The sequence below is a fragment of the Meriones unguiculatus genome, chromosome 15 (assembly GCF_030254825.1).
Source record: "Meriones unguiculatus strain TT.TT164.6M chromosome 15, Bangor_MerUng_6.1, whole genome shotgun sequence".
NCBI lineage: Eukaryota > Metazoa > Chordata > Mammalia > Rodentia > Muridae > Meriones > Meriones unguiculatus.
In genome coordinates this window covers 49,716,838-49,733,852 of record NC_083362.1, presented here as the reverse complement: position 1 = coordinate 49,733,852, position 17,015 = coordinate 49,716,838, and the positions used below count along the sequence as shown (strand labels likewise).

Sequence of the window (17,015 nt, the reverse complement as noted above, 5' to 3'; positions counted from 1 at the left end):
GCTTTCATGTTTCACCGTTCCGTTTCTAAGGATGCTTGTTAATGAATCCACCCAGTGGTCTTCGGGCATCTCCGGATAGGACAGCAAGCATGCACTCAGTCTTTCTAGCCTCATTGTTCCCTACCTGCATTTTAAAACAACCATTGCATTTAACAGATGTGTTAGGATGTGAGATTGGACGGTGGGCAATCTAAGAGCTATCCTAAGAAGCACATGGAGCTTTAAAGAATGATTATGCACAAGACTAATGAAGAAGTTCAATCATTCAATGTAATTTGCTATCCAGTAGACCTAGAAGCATAGCTATTATTACCATGTGATGCTTTCCAAACCTTTTGAACAATGATACACACTGAATGAGATTATGCGCTGAGATGCACTGAGGTTCTAGCATTAATGTCTATTTAAGCATACAAGGAGATTGCTTCCATTCTGTTCTTTTTCCCTTAAAGTAGACAAAACGGATACAGAAAATAGGTTAGTTCTTCTAAAATATATCCTGATTTATTTTTAATTTAATAAAAGATCCTACTATTAAATATTTGAGTCAGTTATTAAGTTCTGAAGGAAAAAAAAAGGTCATACTACTAGAAACTTGAAGCGCAATTCAGCCTCAGCAGAGCTGGCAAACCTAACGGTGCTCACCGCAATTAGGCCTCAAATAATTTGCTTCACACGAAATTGGCTGCTATAAAGAAAAATGTAAAGAAAAAAAAACCTGCTTGTGATTTAGAAATCACTCTCATGGAAAAATTAACTTTTTATTTGCGTACTTTTGGGAAAAGAGTGAAAAACAGTTGAATGGAATTTCTCATTTATCAACATTCTGAAAATAATTCCCCAAACTTCAATAGGTATTTTAGTTTAAAGGAACATTTTCAGCTCTGTTGCAAGTTATTTAACAAGCAGATTTTGTATGGGCTACAACGTTCTTTTTTCTTCTGTACAAAACTCAGAACCACTGACATTTTATATCCTTTTCTACACATAAGCTGCTTTCTTGAAGACCAGAGTTCTCATAGTAAGTTGATATGCTGTCCAAGATAGAAACACTATGATAAAATGCATTAAAAATCTTGCATCCTTTCAATCTTTCTTTTTTTGTATTAGTGAATACATCACTGCTTTATTCTTTACTTCCTCCATCTCAACAATTTAAAAATAAATGTTAGATTGTACAGTTAGCAATTCCCTCTTTAATACAACATAATAAATAAATTAGACTAGACGGAAAAAATCCTTAAAATTCAGGATTGTATCTTTTTTAACTTTTTCAGTTGACAGATAGGCTAAATTTCTTTCAGGTTAAGCTCCTAAGTCACCAGTAGCACCAAGAGAAGAGATCGTCTAGATACAATATTCTCAGAAACAGATCATGATATAGTCCCAAAGAAATTGGGAGAACAGAAAGGGAGATACCTTGAAAATCTCAATTATTTTCAAGCATTTAATGAGGAAAGTGTGTTACAATTCAACAATCTCAAGTTGGAAAATATAAAAGAGAAAACAAGGAATGCTATTTTGGTTTATTTTCTCACTGTCCAAAACAAGGCAGTGATGTAGCAGAGAAAAGAAATAGTGAGCAACAATCTCAGAAAATTTTAGTTTTTAGTTATTATGACTTTTCAGCTGAGTCATACACATACATACATATATCATACATACACACACATACAAACATATATAAACAAACATAAAAACACATACACACATTATATATAAACTTACCCATATCATATATAAATATATACACACAGATAAAGTCATACATATATACACACATATAAACACATACATATACAGACACACTGATACACATATACCCACATATATACACACACAGGTTCAAATGTATGACACATGATTTTTCTTGTATTATCAAAGTCTTTTTCTCAAGCTATAGAAGATCTTCTATCTTGAGGATGTGAGCCTTTGACTCATTGCAGTTCGTCTACTGCTTTATTGATAAAATGATAAATTACTTAAGATGCTTTTGAAGTCGCAATTAGCTGTATGCCTTCAATATACCATAATATTCTAATACATTTCTCAGGAGATGACAATTCAGTTTATTCCACTATTATCAACTATTTAGAACATTAAAAATGTTCATGCATGGAACTCCATTATTATGTATATCTTTCAAATTTTTATATATCAGTTTAAAACAAATTTAATTAATAATACCTCACCACCACCAAACAACCGATCAACCTTTAAGTTGGATGGATCTTTCTTAAACATGAACTCAGCTCATTAGGAAAAAGTTTCCCTCTGTTTTTTTTTTTTTTTCTTACACATTTGAATGTCTCCTGTTGAGTCACCTTCTAATTTTTCCTTGGCTGTCTTAATGTGTTAATAACAAGTGCAAATCATTTCATACTGGAATTAATAATGAGCATCTCAAAATATGAACTGTTATCTCAGTTTTAAACAAAACCTCCTCAGATTATTTTCAAACTGCCAACCCCTATTAGCTGACTGCTGTCAAGGAGAGTCCGAATTGGCACTCAGAGCCAAAGAGAGCATCCTTCTGTTCAGCAAAGGCAAGCAAGGAGAGGTGTTAATGGTTGGGCAAATCCTTGAACACACTAGAGCTAAAGTCACATTTCACAATTCAAGCTCACTAAATAAGAGGGGGGAGGAAATACTGTGTAGTTTCTTTCCTTGTGGAGAGGGGAAGAAACAAATAGGCATAAGACTGAAGGAGCTTGTTACCCAAGACAAAGCTTGCAGGTGCTAACGCTGCTAAATGCCTCAGGAGAGTGGAGCGGGCTTTGGAGTCACATGGCTGAACTAGGCAGGTACTGGCTCTGGGACATTGAAAGTGGACTGCTCTGTGATACACTCTCCCTTGAAACTCTGGTGACACAAACATGAAGGAGCTGTGGAGGGGGAGATATCAAAGCATGTACAATACACAACACTGACCACTTCAGACCGGAAGTTTACCCTCCACCCTCCTCTCCCCAACTTCTGCACAAAGGGAGAGACATCCCTTGATATTTGCTGTTAATAATGTTAGCTTATCCAAAATATCAACTTCATAAAATCAAATTCATTTTTAGGGAATATTATGTGAGTGAAAACTAGCAAAATGTAATTCTACAGTAATAATACATAGCCTTAAAGTTAGAGTTAAAAGTATTTTTTTTTAGATGGAGGAGGAAGGGAGTTCAGAAATGGGAAAAGTTTTCTAGCCATTATTTTCTATCTAATTGAGGAGGCTCTTAGATTTCAGAGGCAAAATAATTCAGTTCAGCTGAGGAAGCCATGGATAGCATTCCTTGGAGTCAGAGTTTAAAAGCCAGCAGAGGCGAACTGAAACGAAATAAGGAATATTGCGTGATGGCTTATCTCGACAATTAAATATCTGAAGCTCGGCTGTGCAACAGGACCAATGCAGTGGGCTTATGGAGGCGAGGACAGTGAGCTGAACAACCACAGGACTTTGGCTTATTTTTCCTAGAAGAAAGCATGGGGGACAAGAAACATGTCCGTGGGTTTCAGTATATGGAAAGGTAGGTAACCCAAACGAGTAGGCAACACACAGTAACAGGAGAATCCACGCCAATGCTGGTCAGCGCACCTGCATTCTATATGGTGGGCAAAGCTCCATTTTGTTTAGCTAGGTACCCTGGGGCCAACTATACTAGGTGGAGCAAGAGAAAAAGCCCTGATGTTGTACATAGCAGTTGGTGGTTATGTTCCCACCAAAGAGGATCTTGTTATATTAAGCCCAGTTCTCACTGGGGTAGCGCCAATGGGTGCTCAGAACCTAATCCTCACTCTGGAGAAAACTTCAACAGTCGCTGAAGACTTTTTGTCTTCAAAGTCTCAGATGGTTGAGCCAGAGAGCACGGGCTGAGTTTGGACGGCGCTTGCTTACACGACAAGTGATGTCATTTAATACAGAATTTGGAGGACCCTGAAAGACATGCCATGCTTGTGGGAGTAAAAAGGAGGAAGCAGTTTTCAGGTGTCTATGAACGATGGTGCATTTTCTAGGTGTCAAACGATTACCAGTTTAATGATGGTGAAACTAGTACACAAAGGAGGTACAATTAAACATCTAACATCCCCATTAAATGTTCCTAAGGCATTTTGAAAAAATAAAAGAATTTTAAAAGGGGCAACAATTAATTAAAAGTTAATATTGTTACACTAATGGATGATGGACTATATAAGTGCAAACATGAAAGGAAGGAGGGAAATATTTCCTATATAATACAAGGTTTTTACTTTGATACATGCATGAAAATGCATAAATATACACACACAGGGAGTGAGGAGGGAGGAAAGGAGGGAGAAAGGGAAGGAGTAAGGGAGGGAGAAAAGAGAGGAGAGGGAGGGAGAAAAGAGAGGAGAGGGGAGGGAGAGAGGAATGGAGGGAGGAGGAGAGGGAGAGAAGGAGAAAGGAGGAAGAAAGAGAAAAAGCAAGAGAGAGAGAGAGAAACAGAAACACACACAGAGATTTCTACAACTGAACATTGTTTTGGATGGAACTGCTTAAGTGACAAGTCATGTCATTTAATATTGAACTTGGGGGTCCTTTACAGAAAAAGAAACCAGGAATCTGAGGAATCATAGCAGGAAGCTCTTGGCAGCAGAGAAAACAAACAATAGTTTTAAACATGAGCCACACGTCAAGTCCCAAGGACACATGTTCTAAATTGTATAGGGAGTAGCAGCAGCAATTTATTTATTTAAAGATGGTTAATGATCCTCCGGAGCAATGCCAGAAGGGCAGCTTGTCAGTATTAGCGTTGTTTCATCCCGAGGCAGCGCTAGTGAGTGTGAAGACATGACATTCTGTAAGAACAAGATGGTCTCCAGCTTAGGAGGCAGGGAGGGCAATGGCAGGATGCTGAACAGAGAGCGTTCAGTCAGGGGCAGAAACAGAGAGAAGCTGGGAGAGAAAACGGGAGACTTTGGCGATGATTACAACTACGTTCTAATGAAGGAGAGGCACAGTGGGCACTTGTGATCTGTATGTGCTTTGCATGGATAAGAGCAACGGATGTTTGCCCCTAATGATGTGCTTTTCACCTGAACGGCTTCCCTGCGCTTCAAAAAAGCAAAGACTAGAATTTTCAACCAAGCAAATACACAGATGAAAATGATATTGTTATTGAAGATCATGTTGGGGCACAGAATGAAAGGAGAGAGACAACTGTGATAGGAGCAAAGACAACGAAAAGGGACATGATATGGCTGTGGGTCCATTTCATACGCTAAGGAACGAGGAGCCAAGACTCCCTATTCTAGCATCCTTACATGAAAGGCAAGTAGAACCATGAGTTGTTAGTGAAATCCCAGGAGAAAGTTTGGAGGAAACTGTGGTGGGAGTAAGGTTGCCATGACAGCCCATGTGCACAGAGAACACTAAGTGGTGCCCTCTCAGAGACTTCAGTTCCCTCTGTTCTGAAAAATTAGTTCCTGTGGTGCCATGCGAAAGAAACACTTGGACAGTTCACAGAAGAGGAAAAAAATATTTTTCCAATATTGCTGACATGAAATGACAAGATAAATAGAGGAAAAAAATATCCTAAATTGAAATAACTTTTAATTGGCATGTCTCTCACACCAAGCATGATTGAAACTGTAAGTGGTGGAAAAATTTGTAACTTTAAAAATAGTTAATGAAATAGGAGAAATCACAGGGAGTCAGGATCGCCAGTCAGCCAACATGGGCTGAATCTTGGTGTCTGTCCACTGCATTTCCTCAGCTGACTCTGCAAGTATTCAGCCTCCAATGTTACTTTGAAAATGATCTTGAGCTTTCAAATGTGCTGCATGTGTCTGCTATTAAAATATGAGTCTGTCCACCAGAAGTTTGGTTCAAAAAGCTGAAGCTCAAAAATCCTGCTTTATTAAGGTTATTGTAGCATTGTGTAACCCCTGGGATCAATTCATTTCTACGTCCTCCTCATCAGCTAAATTAGCAGGTTGGGTTCTACCCCAAAGTCCTACTCTGGGTCCATAAGGAGATGGTGCTATGGTTTATATAGCTAATAGAATAATTAAAGTCCAAAGTGGTTACATTTCTAATGGTTTCATGACTGGGGGCCATAACCCCTCTGTAGGTAAGAGGGTAGAAGTAGGGGAATGAGATGTCTTCAGAATATTATCAATTATTTTAATCCCAAGAAGTAGGCAGAAAGCGAGTTTGGAAGATGAAGATGAAAGGAAAGGAGGGTGCACACGATATGGAAGAGGCAGGCATTTTCCCACAGCTTCCTGGGCAGCGTCTAGTTTCCAGGTGGTTCACATGCCTTGTCAGCATTCCTACCATCCTGTCAATACTTGGAGAAAAGAAGCCTGTTTTAAGCCACACATCATTTGGTTTTGGAGACAAGTAGATATCTGTGTGTGGACTTTTACGAGCCTAAGAAAGGGCCGTTCAACTGATGCCTAACAAACTACACAGCACTGATACCTGGAGACCCATAAAAAAATTGGTAATGATATCAATGGCTGCACAATTTATGGCCAAGTACCGAGCCGAGATCACTTTCTCCACAGGAGTGACTGACCTGCCCTGGAGCCCGGCCTGTGATGAATGCAGCAGCTGTGACACTGTGATGGAAAAACCACACAAGAGGAACGGAGGCTGATTTTAGGTAGTCCAGAAACTGCAATCTTGAATATCACTCCATTAGGAAAGAGTCCCCCAGTATCACTATAAAGGAGGAAATAGTGCAATACAACTAACATTTGGGGCCATTTTTCTTTCATTTCAGACTACAAAGACTATGCTTGTTCAGTACATGATGGAACAAACACAAGTGGGTCACAGAAATGCTCCTGACCTCACAGTGGAGAAGAATGGACCATACGATCAAGCCTCTTTCAGAGTTAGGAAAGCTGCTTCAACTGGTGTTATTGCCATTAAAACAAGTGAAGAGTTTTTAAGACTTTTATTGGGACTTACACTCTTCTCTGAAAATGGCAGTGCCTTCCACAGCATGCATATCGTCAACATTCCTGAGTGTCTGGGCTCTTTCTACTATAGAAGTTTCCACATTGCATCTGCTTGACATATACAAAGTTATAGCATTTAAAATGAAAGTATTTTATGGTACTCACTTGTTCATTCTCTATAAGGGTAGTTAATTCCAGGTCCTATCATATGTTAGGTCTCAAGTGTCAACCAGAGAATTTTCAAGGCAAACAAAGTGTTTGAAAGGTAAACACTCTTAAAAAGATGTAACTCAAAATCATAAATAAAGATGCATAAATTGATAAGGCTAAATAAAGTCTACTAAATCATTAAAGCTGACAGTGGAAACCCAACTTGTGAGGTTGCCCTTCAGTTCTTGGTTCTGGTTTCAAAGGACTTCAGGGTCTTTCCTCTCTAGTTACATTGCCTGCTAAGTTCTCTGCCATCTGCTATGTGCTGAATAGGATTGCCCATAATTGTCTAAGCTCCCCATGTCCTGTGATGCTAAATGATCATTGCCTAATATCACCACCGGCTGTAATCCTGTCGTCATGTCCAGGTCTATTCCCAACAGTGATAAGCCATCTCTACTCTCTGCAATATTCAGATGCGAGAACGTGAGGGTCTCAAGAGGTCCTTAATAGATCAAGGAGGAATTTTGGAAACAGGATCATGTGATTATATGATTCTGTCCAATCATATATCCAATCTGTGTGAGATTTTAATTTTCAATGTTTCCTTATACCTTTCCCTCTATTGGTTGACACCAGAATTCAGTTAAGGGCAGCTGAGCTGAAGACATGTATGTATATGTATATAGTTTTGTGTACAATGTATATAGCATAAAACACTAGTTCTTATATTATTATAAGTACTATAATAATATAGGATAGTTTCTATCATCTAATGTGCTTGTTCTCCCTAGTTTTGTGACTAAAGTACAGTGGCAGGCAACAGCTTCAGAAGTATATACTATTTGTATCTAACACTAGAAGTGTGTAGGTGCAGAGAGAGCAAGACGCTTTGAAATGGACAAAGACAGAAACTAGTCCATGGGAGAGTTATTCAGTCACTAAATGTTTAAAATCATGAGCAGACATGGGAAGTTGTCTAATCAGGACATACTTGGGAATAAAGGAAAGAATTAAAGTCCCCATGCTACAAGAATAAAATCCTGTTGAAGTTTCATGAATTACAGGTGTGCATACCTGAAAGCCCACAGTTACCTGTCCCCAAAGCATTGTTTAAACAAATGCCATTTGATTATCAAGCTAGACTAAGGATTGGATTATGAATTTATTCCATCAAAATGATGCTATGTATGAAAAGATTTAAAAATAATAGAGACAAAATTCAGACAAGCTCAGTGTTCCAGTATTAACAAAAATATAGAAGTTAAATATTATCTTGCATTATATGATAGCACTGATATATTAACTTTACTGAATTTGTAATTAAAAATAATTCCTTTATATCTATAATACTTTTGTATTTAGCATTCTTAATCATTTAAAAAAATATTAATCTGCCACAAGTTTCCTAAAATTACATTCTAACAAATGTGGACCTCTTTCTGTCTTTTTGGTGTTTGTTACATCTTACTCAGTCTCATGTGAATAGTTATATTTTATTTTGCATCTTCTGAATTCAGTCATTTTTAAAAAAAATTAATGGTTAAAACATTCCAGTTTTTAGAGCTTCTTGATATTGTCATGTGATACACAAAGTATTATCATTGGCATTCTTGTAGAGTATTGGCAAGAAATTAAATAAGCAGACACCTGGAGAGGTTACTCAGTGCTTTAGGCAGGATCCCTAAAGCAAGATGGCTGGCAAGACTAGCCATAAGTGTCACAAGTTCTGGCTTAAGAGACCTTTCCTCAGTGAATAAGGCAGGACAGATTCCCAGCAGCAGCTTCCCCGTTCATACGCACATGTTCTCACACAGATATGTTCAATGGTAGTTTGAACAAGAATGTCCTCTTCAGGCTCATGTATATCATTCCTGGTTCTCAGCTGGTGAGACTGTTTGGGAAGGATCAGGACGTGGGGCCCTGTCACAGGAGGTGTGTGTTGGAGGATGTCCTGTGAGATTTCCAAAGCCCTGCCATTCCCAGTTAGCTTTCTCTCTCTGCTGTGTCTCAACATGCAAGTTCTCAGTCACTGCTCCAGCACCATGCCTGCCTGCTGCCCTGGGCACTGCCATGATGGCCATAGACTCACCTTCTGATACCGTAAGTTTAATTAACTATGTCTTCTGTAAATTGCCCTGGGCATGGTGTTTCTTCACAATAGAATATTAAAAACAAAACAACAACAAAAACAAACAAATAAACAAACGAAAACATGTGTCCATACACATATGAAAAGAGAAAAACAAAAAGTAAATGAAGAAATACAAACATTTAAGGGTAATTATAAAAATTTTAGGCCAAGAATGCAAAAAAAAAAAAAAACCCAAACAAACCAAGAGGCAAGCAGAGGAGAAAGAGGAGGCAATTGTCAATTCCTTACTGGCAAGTAGTTCATTAAATCATGTAGGACCCCTAGCAAAATGGATATTTAACAGGATATATGCTAAACAGAAGTAAAGAGGGATACAGGCCCAATGATCAAGCTCTCAGTCCAGAAATATCTGGAGTCTAAAATGTGTCAGAAGAGGGATTTTGTGTTTTCAAGAACAAAAAGTAACTAAGCCCCCCTCCCAATATGTAAATAAATTGCTACTGTTAGATTTGTCTCCCTTTACCCAACACTTTTTTCTTTAGTATCAACATTTATTTTAAAACAAACACAATTCACACTAATGCTGCATATGTTATCACCCCTTTGACTTAATGGTAAACGAACAGGGAAGTGACATCAACACCAATATTAAACAATTCCAGTGGAGCCTCTGAGATACTGACTAAGGTCTTGTCAATTACTGTGCTTTATGACAGAATCCATTGGCCTGCCAGTTGATCTTTCAGGTTCCTATAATTTATAGTCTCAGATGCTAGATATTTATGAGGTAAATTTATATTCATAAGATTTATGGTGACCCATGGAAATGCTAGAGAGATGACATTTATGTTTACTTGAAAAGATTCTTTGGGACAACTGAATTTTAAATAGTATTTGAAATGCAGGAGATACATAAAATGATACAGTGGTTGTTTTAGGGTCTTTACTGCTGTGATAAAACACCACAAGGAGACAAAACTTGGGGAGAAAAGAGTTTATTTTAGCTTACAACTCTCAACTCATACTCTATGGCTGACGGAAGGCAGGGCAGGAACTCAAGGCAGGGACCTGGAGGCAGGAACTGATGCAGAGGCCATGGAGGGGTGCTGCTTAATGGTTTGCTCCCCATAGCTTGTTCAGACTGCTTCCTTATATAACCCAGTACCATCTGTCTAATGCCTGACCACCTACAGTGGGCTGGGCTCTCCCCTTCAAACCTTGATCAAGAAGATTCCCCACAATGCTACCTACAGGCCAAGGTGGCAGGGACATTTTCTTAATTGGGAGAATTGAGAGTCCTTCTTTTCAGACTTAGCTTATGTCAAGTTGACTCAACAGTAGACACCCCAATGGTATGAAGTATATTTATAGTAGGCAGATAGTAGTTCATTTTAGAAGGTAGCAGCAGGCATCCAGGCATGGCTACTGATTTTGTCAGCCATCAAAAAGACAGGAACTAAGCGACTAGGAACCAACTAACTAACTGAGCAGTCTGAGGAGTGATTAGAAAAACACTACCAGAAAATATAGACATAAAGATTTTAATTTCTCTAACAGAAACAATGGCAATTTTCTAACAGGAGACACTGTGTATGCATGATTTTAGGTGCAGATTAAAACAACTTTTGGAAAGGCATTTGTATCTTATGAGCCTATGAACATTTCAGCTGAGAGTGTCAGCGGGGAGTTCTCCTCCTTGAGGTTTATTTAATAATTCCCTTGCAAACACCCTGAGGTGATGCTCAGAGAGGGTGTGGATGGGCTTGGTGACTGCTTGACTCAGGTTAGAGCATATTTGGAATGATTGCTCAGTGCGATGATGCTGTTCCACCCCAAAGCTTTAAGGAAAAAGTCATATTTCCTGAATTTCAGGCTAGAGCACCTACTCAGTTAACAACACCCTTCAAAAGACTACCTCACTGACTCTTCACTGGAGGATATAGAGAAAGAAGCCACACTTTTGGACCAGGGAGGCTGTACTACCAACAACTACTGGCTACATCAAGTACTAAGTTCAAATAGCCAAGTTCTTAATAAATGAGAAACATCTATGAGTCAACCTAGGTGTCCTGGGCACAAATCTATGAGATTTATCAGCTGCATTTGAAACTTCTGATCATTACGTTTTATTAGCTCATTTGGTTCCCTGACAGAACCAGAGGAAGTAGTGAGGTAAGGAGCCACTGTTATCTCTCAGGGACACTCAAAATCTGGTTTTATTCTCCTGCCTGTGTGTCCACATGCTTTCTCCTGTGTGGTAGCAAAGCAAAGGGCCCCTCAGAGACTCTCTTCTGATAATGTGGATGGCACAGTTTCTGCTTAACCGCACTTAAAATTCTAAGTAAGGCTCATCCACTGTGGCTCAATGCAGGAAGCACAGATCCTGGGCCTCGCCAGCAGGGAGCATGCCTAATGAAAGTACCAGAGGAAAAGTCAGGCTCCTCGCTGCATGGAAACATTTCCAACATTTGCAACTGTGGTCTGAGACCTCATTTGCTGACCCATATCTGCTCCTGGAGCTCAAGGCTCAGCTTTAACACGAGGCACCATTTACTGAATACATCTGGCAGGTAGGAAGAGGTCATGCTTTGTCCATGATGTCAAAAAACGATCCAGATGTCCAAGCCTTTGTGACCTCATATTAGACAAATGAAATCTAATACACTTTAAAGAACTCTGCAAGACCACCCAGATGTTTCATACGGCTGCTGTTTTGCTACTAAATAGGTCCATTACCCAGGCTGTAGAACATTACCCCAGCTGACTAATTCACCCAGTGGCAGAGGAAAGCAACGGAGCACAGATCATTATTGGCTTTTCTGTAACTGAATGTCAAATTCAACCTGCACCAAAGATTACAGGAATAAAACCTGGTTGCATGTATATGATTCACCAGGAAGAAACCAACTACTGATATTAGCATCCTTAGAGCTATAACTTTTAAGGGAGATATTTGGACCTAAGAATGTGGATGAATGCTGAATGACAGGGTGGTTAAAATTCAGTAGGAATTTAAAATAGTATCCACAGATGAATATTTTGAGAGTTGGGAGAATAATTGGGTTTGTATCAACTGTAAACATTTCAAGTAACTCAATGACTGGAACAATCAAAGCTATTTTAAGGGGTTTAACTCTTAGAGCAAGAACATTTTTTATTACTGTATTACCCGCATGTCCTAGGCAAACACTCAAGGATATCAGAAGATGCCTATTAATGTCGTTGCAACACCTGTCTTATCCATCTTATGCCATCAGTCCATTACACGTCTCTGTTACCGCCTCTGAGGACTGCATAGAGCTAGCTGGTGCTCATTACAATAGAAGAGCACGAATAAGCCCATGTTATTAAGAAGTCATGAAATAACAAATTATAGCAGGATCCACTGAGATGAAAGGGAGCCTGATGATAAACCTTAACAGAACAGCCCTACCACCTATGACAAACATCAAATTGAAGGTGCTGACAAGAAGCCAGTCTGCATCAGACAGCTTTTGAACTTGTCAAATGCTTTCTGAGATGTCCTTTAATTTGAGACAAAGGAGCACAATCTCATCTTTCAGGTCTTGTTGGTGCAGGAAAAACCAACATGCAGTGTTACTTTCAAAAAAGATCATAAGAGGAAAGGCAGAGGTGTCCTTTTGAGTGCTACAGGAGACCTTGGATACAGAATTGTCTTCCTGGGGTGTTTGGCTGATTCTAGCTATCAAGGGTGCACACACATGTATGTGCTCACACATGCACACTCACACACCCACACATACCCACATGTGTATTTATCTCAAAATAAAAAAAGGCAGAATTGGCAGTCACGCCTGTGACGTTCCTTTATAATTTATATTTATTGTATACGACTAAGTGGGGTTATGTGATTGGGTATCCTTTTAGTTGTGGCTGTCTTTCTATGTGTTCTTAAAGTTTCATATTTTTACCAAATTGTTCTGATGCCTCTTATCCATAGCCACTGCGCGCACTCAGAAGTAGCCTTTAAATGGTCTTCAAAGAGAAAACTCGGCAATTTCTAATTACGTTTACATACTACAAAAAGTTTACTACCCAGCCAATGCTGGCTTGTCAGCAAGGCATACGAGTAACACATTTTATTCCAGGGTGGGGATAAAAGGCTCCACAGGAGGATGGAAGGGTGTCACAAAGTCACATGACAAAGGGATATGTATACTACAATGTGAGGAGTTAACGGCCATGAAACAATTTGCTGTGGCTTGTACTCCTATATTCTAATTTTATAAGCTCTTATGTTTAGAATACAGATTTCATAAGCCCTTATGTTTAGAATAGATTTCGTTTCCTATCTAAAACAAACATATGGTATCAAGCAGTCTTTTAATGCTCAGATTTAAATTAGTTTTTAAAGAGATAAAAAGACTGAAATAGTTCTGCTATTTGAGCGTGCTTAACAGCAATATTTATGTCAACATATTGGCAAAGGAAATGTAAGGATCCTTGTATCGCACTGGGCCCACAGTTTCATTTTAGAAGGAACATAGCACAATTGCCAGAAATATTTACAGTGTTGTATATCAATGAGGTGCAATCAAAGACTAGTGGACTTGCCTCCAAGAACTTTGCAGCAGAGAATTCAAGTCTACATTGCAAAGCAACCTTGCTGAGCAACCTGACTGGATCTGTTCACACGTGTTCACTGTGTTTCCTGCATACAAAATCACAGCCATTGTCCTCCCACGCTCCAACGAGACTCTAAGCTGCTTTCTTTGCAATTTACTGCAGCGAATTCTCATCCCCATAACCGCCTGCTTCTCAAAATTGAGCCATAGTTCATTTGTGAGTCTTAAAGATAAATTAAGGGACTTAGCATTCTAACCCATGGTTGTCACAGGAAGATGGCGGCACAGAAAGAAAAGAGAAGTTCTGAAGCTGCTTCCCTGGAGGATTCTCCACAGCTGCTTTGTGACAGGACACTGAGGAGGAAGTCTCTGGGGATTATCAACTCTTAAGGAAGCATATCTAGCCCAAGATTCAGTCCAATAACCCTCCTTAGCCCTTCTGGGTTTAGAGATTTATGTCCTGATTAACATTTATTTTCCCTAGGCATTTACTGGAAACCTGCTAAGTGCTAGAAAATGTGTTAATTCCTGGGAAAACAAAGATTACTATGACAGTCTTTGACCTTCAAAGGGCTCCGAGGAGAGGAATTTGTATATAATAATATGTAAGACAGTGTCGCTAGGGATATCTCAGAAGCCACCACAAAATTCTGTAAGACCAAGAAGAACTATAGCTATGATGTCAGAGGTGACTTTATAGGACAGTTGATCCCTGTGAGCATTCACATATCCATCCATCCCTCCCTCCATCCATCTATCCATCTCTCTACCATGTACAAGAGACTGATGTAAGAGAAGTTTACATGAATACAATGCAAGAATACTTTAGAAAACCTTCAAGTCTGTGAAAAAACAAAAGAGGTTTTCAGGACAAAGTAAGAAAAAGATGGTGACAGGTACCAGGCAAAATGATGCCCTAGAAATAGAAGAGGTTATTTGTCTGTTGAAGTTAAAGAAGTTATGATGGGTGATGAGCTATGATGGACAGCAAAGAAAGCTCCTTACATCACAAACAAAACTGGCCTATGCTTTATTAGAGCAAAATCATAATAATCATGGGCATCCATATTTGTGAATATAGTTAAATGCTAAAGGCACAAGACAACAAATGAAAAACACAAACACAGTGAGTAGCGATAACCACACAGGTTGAAAGAGAGACAAGTCTTATTTTAACAGGTTCCTGCTTCAATTCTTTGGTTTTGAATATATCAAATAGACACAATCAAATCTTTTTCCTATGTTCGAGAGTTCTAGGTGCTTTATTGACATTTTATTCTTTTTGGTGCCAATGACAGTGAAATGTCTTCTTGATTTTCTTTCTTTTTTATTGTCAGTGCATACAATACAACTAATTCTTGTGTTTTGAAATTTTATTGAATACATCATTCTTGAGAGCTTATTGGTAGAGTGCATAAGGTTTTCTACATAAAAGACTATGTTAGCTATGAACAGATAACTTATTTTATTCTTTTCTAATTTGGAAAATATTTATTTTTTTTTCTTATGGAATTGCTTGGGCTAGGAGTGCTATTACATCATATACAAATACTAAGAGTGTCTACTCTTGCTCAGTTCCTGAAGTTTCTGATCATAGAAAAAATACTTTCAAGCCTGGGGTGAGGGGATATAGACCAGTTGGTAGGGGATTTTCTGTTACGTACTAAGCCTTGGCTTCTGTTCTCAGCAACACATGAACTGTGGTGCCCATATGTAATGCTATCAACCAGTGGGCAGAGGTAGGAACATCAGAAATGCAAGCTCCTCTTCAGCTACCCAGTGAAGTCGAAGCCAGCCTGGGATAAAAGAGACTCTCTCTCAACAAAAACGTTTCAGGTTTTTCTCTCCTGAGCATGATGTGTATTTGGAATGGCCTTATCAGATATGCATAGGAATATGCTGAAATGTATTTCTTATAAACCTGAATTGTTATGGATTTTAGCTAAAATAACAATGTTGAATTTTGTCAAATAATTTGGTGAATTTTTTAATCATGGATATTTCACATTTGTTGATTTTTTTATCATTAATTCTATTACTGTGAGATGAAATATCGGTACATGAAAAATTAGAAGACATTGATGAAAAAAATTAAAGATACAAATGAAAGACATCCGTTCTTTGTGCATTGGAAAAGAGGTAATATTGTTCAAATGTTCATATTAATGAAGATTTAGTACACTACCTGACCAACTTCCCATGGCACTTTCCACATAGATTTTAAAAGTTCTAACACTTGTATGCACCCAAAAGTCTCACATGGTAAAAGCAATCTTGAGCAAAAGAACAAAGAAGTGGGAAATAGTAAGAGCTGGAAAGGACAGGAACTCCACAAGGAGAGCAACAGAACAAGAACACAGGGAACTTCCTAGAGACTCATACTCCAACCAAGGACTATTCATGGAGATAACCTAGAACCCTGACAATGCAGCCACTTCTGATGTGAACTGATAGACTAAGATCAGAAAGAAGGAGAGGAGGACCTCCCCTATCAGTGGACTTGGGGAGGGGCATGCATGCAGAAAGGGGGGGGGGACGGTGGGACCGGGAGGGAAGGAGGGAGGGGCTTATGGGGGGATACAAAATGAATAAAATGTAATTAATAAAAGTTAAATAAAAAATTAAAAAAAGAACAAAGACCAGAAGTGATCAGCACTCCAAGACCTAAAACTGTATCACAAAGCTGTAAGTAATACAAGCAGTGTGTCAGTGGTATACAAGTAGCAACACAGACCAATGGAACAGATAACAATGTATAAGTAAAGTCACCTATACGTGATCAATTAATACTTTACAAAGTTACCAAAATGTATACGGGGGATGAATAGATTGTAAGAAGTGGTGATGAGAAAACTGCGGGTCCAGGTACAAAGTTAGGAAACTGGCAGCTGAGCATGGCAACACATCTGTAATCTCAGCAGCTGGGAAACTGAGGCAGGCAGACTGTGAGTTTGAACCCAGCCTGGGCTACATAATGCATTCCAGGGCAGTTTGGATTGCAGAGTGAGGCCCTTCCTTAAAACCAAATAAGTGGACAAAAATTAATCAAACAAGAAACTCTGAGAGGAATAAACAATGAAATCATTATTAATATGCAAAAGTTAGGTGAAAGCGGGGTATTCAAATGCTATACTTGTAAATGAAAACATAGGCAGAAATAACTTTATGATGACGTTGGCAGGACTGAAGAGGTAACAGAAGGTACAGCATCAAACTAAAACTTTATAAAAAAAAAAAGCATAAAAGAAAAAAGCACAAAA

The 17,015-nt window shown here is 38.8% G+C and overlaps 1 protein-coding gene across 1 annotated transcript in view; it reads right to left on the bottom strand.

Moving 5' to 3' along the window:
- Pard3b (par-3 family cell polarity regulator beta) overlaps window positions 1-17,015 on the bottom strand; it is a 948,430-nt gene that overhangs the window by 532,252 nt on the left and 399,163 nt on the right. The gene's annotated exons all lie outside the window — the stretch shown is intronic.